The sequence below is a fragment of the Oncorhynchus tshawytscha genome, linkage group LG10 (assembly GCF_018296145.1).
Source record: "Oncorhynchus tshawytscha isolate Ot180627B linkage group LG10, Otsh_v2.0, whole genome shotgun sequence".
Taxonomy (NCBI): Eukaryota; Metazoa; Chordata; class Actinopteri; order Salmoniformes; family Salmonidae; genus Oncorhynchus; species Oncorhynchus tshawytscha.
Window position 1 is genome coordinate 7153967 of NC_056438.1, and position 7689 is coordinate 7161655.

The window sequence follows — 7689 nt, forward strand, 5'->3', positions numbered from 1 at the left end:
ACAGACTCATCTAGAGAGTAGTGGACCAGAACAGACTCTTCTAGAGAGTAGTGGACCAGAACAGACTCATCTAGAGAGTAGTGGACCAGAACAGACTCATCTAGAGAGTAGTGGACCAGAACAGACTCTTCTAGAGTGTAGTGGACCAGAACAGACTCATCTAGAGAGTAGTGGACCAGAACAGACTCATCTAGAGAGTAGTGGACCAGAACAGACTCATCTAGAGAGTAGTGGACCAGAACAGACTCATCTAGAGAGTAGTGGACCAGAACAAACTCTTCTAGAGAGTAGTGGACCAGAACAGACAGACTCATCGAGAGAGTAGTGGACCAGAACAGACTCATCTAGGTAATAGTGGACCAGAACAGACTCATCTAGATAGTAGTGGACCAGAACAGACTCTTCTAGAGAGTAGTGGACCAGAACAGACTCATCTAGAGAGTAGTGGACCAGAACAGACTCATCTAGAGAGTAGTGGACCAGAACAGACTCTTCTAGAGAGTAGTGGACCAGAACAGACTCATCTAGAGAGTAGTGGACCAGAACAGACTCATCTAGAGAGTAGTGGACCAGAACAGACTCATCTAGGTAATAGTGGACCAGAACAGACTCATCGAGAGAGTAGTGGACCAGAACAGACTCATCTAGGTAATAGTGGACCAGAACAGACTCATCTAGATAGTAGTGGACCAGAACAGACTCATCTAGGTAATAGTGGACCAGAACAGACTCATCTAGAGAGTAGTGGACCAGAACAGACTCATCTAGGTAATAGTGGACCAGAACAGACTCATCTAGAGAGTAGGACCAGAACAAACTCATTTAGAGAGTAGTGGACCAGAACAGACTCATCTAGAGAGTAGTGGACCAGAACAAACTCATTTAGAGAGTAGTGGACCAGAACAGACTCATCGAGAGAGTAGTGGACCAGAACAGACTCATCTAGGTAATAGTGGACCAGAACAGACTCATCGAGAGAGTAGTGGACCAGAACAGACTCGTGGTTTGTGTTTTGGAGACATTTTATTAATTCAATGAATAATCTTTTTATAGCTAGATCTTAAACTACTTTAGTTTAATTTCAAATCAGGTCATTAACTCGTCCCTAAATGTAGCCGAGCTTCCCTTTTTCATTTTCATTTAATATAAAACATTAAAACATTAAATTATTATGTGATTTATGACATATTTATTTCATATTTATGAGTAGGGTTGCTGACTTGAGGTAAGGATTTAATACATAAGAATGTGGTTTATTTCTGTTCAGGAGAGAGTGGGTGTTTTGTGTTATTTTGGGAGGGGGGGTAGACACAATCACACACTCACACACTCACACACACAAGGTGCCCTCCTGCAATACAGTTGCCTGTGTCACACACACACACACACAGATGGAAAGGGAGGTGTTGTGTATTGATCAGTGGAATCATCTAACGACCGTATGGGAACAAACCTTCACTGACCTTACATGCCTCCCCAGGGCAAGGGGTGTGTGTGTGTGTGTGTGTGTGTGTGTGTGTGTGTGTGTGTGTGTGTGTGTGTGTGTGTGTGTGTGTGTGTGTGTGTGTGTGTGTGTGTGTGTGTGTGTGTGTGTGTGTGTGTGTGTGTGTGTGTGTGTGTGTGTGTGTGTGTGTGTGTGTGTGTGTGTGTGTGTGTGTGTGTGTGTGTGTGTGTGTGTGTGTGTGTGTGTGTGTGTGTGTGTGTGTGTGTGTGTGTGTGTGTGTGTGTGTGTGTGTGTTTTATTTTTTTATTTTTTTAACCTTTATTTAACCAGGTAGGCAAGTTGAGAACAAGTTCTCATTTACAACTGCGACCTGGCCAAGATAAAGCAAAGCAGTTCGACAGATACAACGACACAGAGTTACACATGGAGTAAAACAAACATACAGTCAATAATACAGTATAAACAAGTCTATATACGATGTGAGCAAATGAGGTGAGAAGGAGGTAAAGGCAAAAAGGCCATGGTGGCAAAGTAAATACAATATAGCAAGTAAAACACTGGAATGGTAGTTTTGCAATGGAAGAATGTGCAAAGTAGAAATAAAAATAATGGGGTGCAAAGGAGCAAAATAAATAAATCAATTAAAATTAAATACAGTTGGGAAAGAGGTAGTTGTTTGGGCTAAATTATAGGTGGGCTATGTACAGGTGCAGTAATCTGTGAGCTGCTCTGACAGTTGGTGCTTAAAGCTAGTGAGGGAGATAAGTGTTTCCAGTTTCAGAGATTTTTGTAGTTCGTTCCAGTCATTGGCAGCAGAGAACTGGAAGGAGAGGCGGCCAAAGAAAGAATTGGTTTTGGGGGTGACTAGAGAGATATACCTGCTGGAGCGTGTGCTACAGGTGGGAGATGCTATGGTGACCAGCGAGCTGAGATAAGGGGGGACTTTACCTAGCAGGGTCTTGTAGATGACATGGAGCCAGTGGGTTTGGCGACGAGTATGAAGCGAGGGCCAGCCAACGAGAGCGTACAGGTCGCAATGGTGGGTAGTATATGGGGCTTTGGTGACAAAACGGATTGCACTGTGATAGACTGCAATTTGTTGAGTAGGGTATTGGAGGCTATTTTGTAAATGACATCGCCAAAGTCGAGGATTGGTAGGATGGTCAGTTTTACAAGGGTATGTTTGGCAGCATGAGTGAGGGATGCTTTGTTGCGAAATAGGAAGCCAATTCTAGATTTAACTTTGGATTGGAGATGTTTGATATGGGTCTGGAAGGAGAGTTTACAGTCTAACCAGACACCTAAGTATTTGTAGTTGTCCACGTATTCTAAGTCAGAGCCGTCCAGAGTAGTGATGTTGGACAGGCGGTTAGGTGCAGGTAGCGATCGTTTGAAGAGCATGCATTTAGTTTTACTTGTATTTAAGAGCAATTGGAGGCCACGGAAGGAGAGTTGTATGGCATTGAAGCTTGCCTGGAGGGTTGTTAACACAGTGTCCAAAGAAGGGCCGGAAGTATACAGAATGGTGTCGTCTGCGTAGAGGTGGATCAGAGACTCACCAGCAGCAAGAGCGACCTCATTGATGTATACAGAGAAGAGAGTCGGTCCAAGAATTGAACCCTGTGGCACCCCATAGAGACTGCCAGAGGTCCGGACAGCAGACCCTCCGATTTGACACACTGAACTCTATCAGAGAAGTAGTTGGTGAACCAGGCGAGGCAATCATTTGAGAAACCAAGGCTGTCGAGTCTGCCGATGAGGATGTGGTGATTGACAGAGTTGAAAGCCTTGGCCAGATCAATGAATACGGCTGCACAGTAATGTTTCTTATCGATGGTGGTTAAGATATCGTTTAGGACCTTGAGCGTGGCTGAGGTGCACCCATGACCAGCTCTGAAACCAGATTGCATAGCATAGTGTGTGTGTGTGTGTGTGTGTGTGTGTGTGTGTGTGTGTGTGTGTGTGTGTGTGTGTGTGTGTGTGTGTGTGTGTGTGTGTGTGTGTGTGTGTGTGTGTGTGTGTGTGTGTGTGTGTGTGTGTGTGTGTGTGTGTGTGTGTGTGTGTGTGTGTGTGTGTGTGTTGATCTTTTCAATGCCAACATTTGTAGTCCACTGAATTTGTATTTTGGCCAAGACATTTTATTTAGTCCCAAATGGTCCCCTTGTCCTGATATAGGGCACTTCTTTAGACCAGAGACCTACAGGATGCCACTTCTTTAGATCAGAGACCTACAGGAAACAGGATGCCACTTCTTTAGACCAGAGACCTACAGGAAACAGGATGCCACTTCTTTAGACCAGAGACCTACAGGAAACAGGATGCCACTTCTTTAGACCAGAGACCTACAGGAAACAGGATGCCACTTCTTTAGACCAAAGACCTACAGGAAACAGGATGCCACTTCTTTAGACCAGAGACCTACAGGAAACAGGATGCCACTTCGGGAATGTATTTGTCACATACACATGGTTAGCAGATGTTAATGCGAGTGTAGCGAAATGCTTGTGCTTCTAGTTCCGACAATGCAGTAATAACCAACGAGTAATCTAACCTAACAATTCCACAACTACTACCTTATACACACAAATGTAAAGGGATGAAGAATATGTACATAAAGATATGAATGAGTGATGGTACAGAACGGCATAGGCAGGATGCAGTAGATGGTATAAGGTACAGTATATACATATGAGATGAGTAATGTAGGGTATGTAAACATTATATTAAGTAGCATTGTTTAAAGTGGCTAGTGAGACATGTATTACATAAAGATGCAGTAGATGATATAGAGTACAGTATATACATATACATATGAGATGAATAATGTAGGGTATGTAAACATTATATTAAGTAGCATTGTTTAAAGTGGCTAGTGATATATTTTCCATCAATTTCCATCAATTCCCATTGTGCTCGAGGGCAACGGTGTGTAGATGGAATTTGTATTTGTGGTCCTGGGAACTGGACCTTTTTTGGAACACCATTATTTTGGTCTTACTGAAATGTACTATCAGTGCCCAGGTCTGTCAGGGCCCAGGTCTGTCAGGGCACAGGTCTGTCAGGGCCCAGGTCTGTCAGGGCACAGGTCTGACAGAATCTGTACAGAAGATCTAGGTGCTGCTGTAGGTCTTCCTTGGTTGGTGAGAGAAGCACCAGATCATCAGCAAACAGTAGACATTTGACTTCAGATTCTAGTAGGGTGAGGCCGGGTGCTGCAGACTGTTCTAGTGCCCTCACCAATTACATTTTTTTAAGAGGGTGGGGCTCAAGCTGCATCCGTGTCTCACCCCACGGCCCTGTGGAAAGAAATGCGTATGGTTTTTTGCCAATTTTGTTTGTGTACGTAGGTTTTATAATGTTGTGTGTTTTTCTCCCAACACCACTTTCCATCAATTTGTATAGCAGACCATCACGGCAAATTGAGTCGAAAGCTTTTTTGAAGTCAACAAAGCGTGAGAAGACTTTGCCTTTTTTTGGTTTGTTTGTTTGGTAATTAGGGTGTGCAGGGTGAATACATGGTCTGTTGTACGGTAATTTGGTAAAAAGCCAATTTGACAATTGCTCAGTACATTGTTTTCACTGAGATGTACGAGTCTGCTGTTATTGATAATGCAGAGGATTTCCCCAAGGCTGTTGACGCATATTCCACGGTAGTTATTGGGGAGCTAAGAGCTAAGGATGATGTTAAAGAGTTTTAGTATAGCCAATTGGAATTTGTTGTCTGTATATTTTATAATTTCATTGAAGATACCATCAACACAGCAAGCTTTTTGGGGGTTGGAGGGATTGTACTTTGTCCTGTAGTTCATTCAATGTAATTGGAGAATCCAGTGGGTTCTGGTCGTCTTTAATAGTTGATTCTATAGATCTGTATTTGATCATGTATATGTTTGTTCTTTGTTATAAACATATTGGAGAAGTGATTCACCCATTTATCCACACATCTCCATTTTGGATAGATAATTCTTCATGTTGTTGTTTGTTTAGTGTTTTCCAATTTTCTTTTTTCCGTATTTCTGTATTGTTTTCTACATTCCAAATTAGCCTACCGCCTGAGACTCTTCCCTGTTTCACACCTGGTAGTTTGGTGGATGGGATTACCAGCTCTCTGTAACCTAGAGGACAACCAGTGGGTCTGTCTCCTCTATACCACCCACCTGGTAGTGTGGTGGATGGGACTACCAGCTCTCTGTAACCTAGAGGACAACCAGTGGGTCCGTCTCCTCTATACCACCCACCTGGTAGTTTGGTGGATGGGATTACCAGCTCTCTGTAACCTAGAGGACAACCAGTGGGTCCGTCTCCTCTATACCATCCACCTGGTAGTGTGGTGGATGGGACTACCAGCTCTCTGTAACCTAGAGGACAACCAGTGGGTCCGTCTCCTCTATACCACCCACCTGGTAGTGTGGTGGATGGGACTACCAGCTCTCTGTAACCTAGAGGACAACCAGTGGGTCTGTCTCCTCTATACCACCCACCTGGTAGTGTGGTGGATGGGACTACCAGCTCTCTGTAACCTAGAGGACAACCAGTGGGTCCGTCTCCTCTATACCACCCACCTGGTAGTTTGGTGGATGGGATTACCAGCTCTCTGTAACCTAGAGGACAACCAGTGGGTCCGTCTCCTCTATACCATCCACCTGGTAGTGTGGTGGATGGGACTACCAGCTCTCTGTAACCTAGAGGACAACCAGTGGGTCCATCTCCTCTATACCACCCACCTGGTAGTTTGGTGGATGGGACTACCAGCTCTCTGTAACCTAGAGGACAACCAGTGGGTCCGTCTCCTCTATACCACCCACCTGGTAGTGTGGTGGATGGGACTACCAGCTCTCTGTAACCTAGAGGACAACCAGTGGGTCCATCTCCTCTATACCACCCACCTGGTAGTTTGGTGGATGGGACTACCAGCTCTCTGTAACCTAGAGGACAACCAGTGGGTCCGTCTCCTCTATACCACCCACCTGGTAGTGTGGTGGATGGGACTACCAGCTCTCTGTAACCTAGAGGACAACCAGTGGGTCCGTCTCCTCTATACCACCCACCTGGTAGTGTGGTGGATGGGACTACCAGCTCTCTGTAACCTAGAGGACAACCAGTGGGTCCGTCTCCTCTATACCACCCACCTGGTAGTGTGGTGGATGGGACTACCAGCTCTCTGTAACCTAGAGGACAACCAGTGGGTCCGTCTCCTCTATACCACCCACCTGGTAGTGTGGTGGATGGGACTACCAGCTCTCTGTAACCTAGAGGACAACCAGTGGGTCCATCTCCTCTATACCACCCACCTGGTAGTGTGGTGGATGGGCTCTCTGTACCAGTGGGTCCATCTCCTCTATACCACCCACCTAGTGTGGTGGATGGGACTACCAGCTCTCTGTAACCTAGAGGACAACCAGTGGGTCCATCTCCTCTATACCACCCACCTGGTAGTGTGGTGGATGGGACTACCAGCTCTCTGTAACCTAGAGGACAACCAGTGGGTCCATCTCCTCTATACCACCCACCTGGTAGTGTGGTGGATGAGACTACCAGCTCTCTGTAACCTAGAGGACAACCAGTGGGTCCATCTCCTCTATACCACCCACCTGGTAGTGTGGTGGATGTGACTACCAGCTCTCTGTAACCTAGAGGACAACCAGTGGGTCCATCTCCTCTATACCACCCACCTGGTAGTGTGGTGGATGTGACTACCAGCTCTCTGTAACCTAGAGGACAACCAGTGGGTCCGTCTCCTCTATACCACCCACCTGGTAGTGTGGTGGATGGGACTACCAGCTCTCTGTAACCTAGAGGACAACCAGTGGGTCCGTCTCCTCTATGCCATGTTTCTTGTAGGATGTCTGTATTTCTGATTGCTTTGATGAAGTCTGGGTTCCTGCTCTTTAGGCTAAAGGCAGATGGCCTCAGACCTTGTATATTCCAGGATGAGATAGTAAAAGTTTTGTGTTCCATGTCTAGTGTTGTTTTCGTGTGGTTTAGGCCCCAACCGTCACAGTAGATGTGAGCAGAGCATGTTGAGCATCTGATACATACCTCTTAGGTCCCAGGATGGGGCTTGGGTAGGTGTAACAGTGAGGGTTGGGCCTGTTGCTCTGCTCACAGCCTGGGCATATGTCCTGCTGTCAGGGTGATGTCCTTGCTGCAGGGGTAAGGGGCATGGGAGCAGAAGGGGCATAGGTCTAATCTTGGGGGGGCCTATGTAAGGTGTGGCCAGGCTTTGTTTGGGGTGGTCTCAGCTG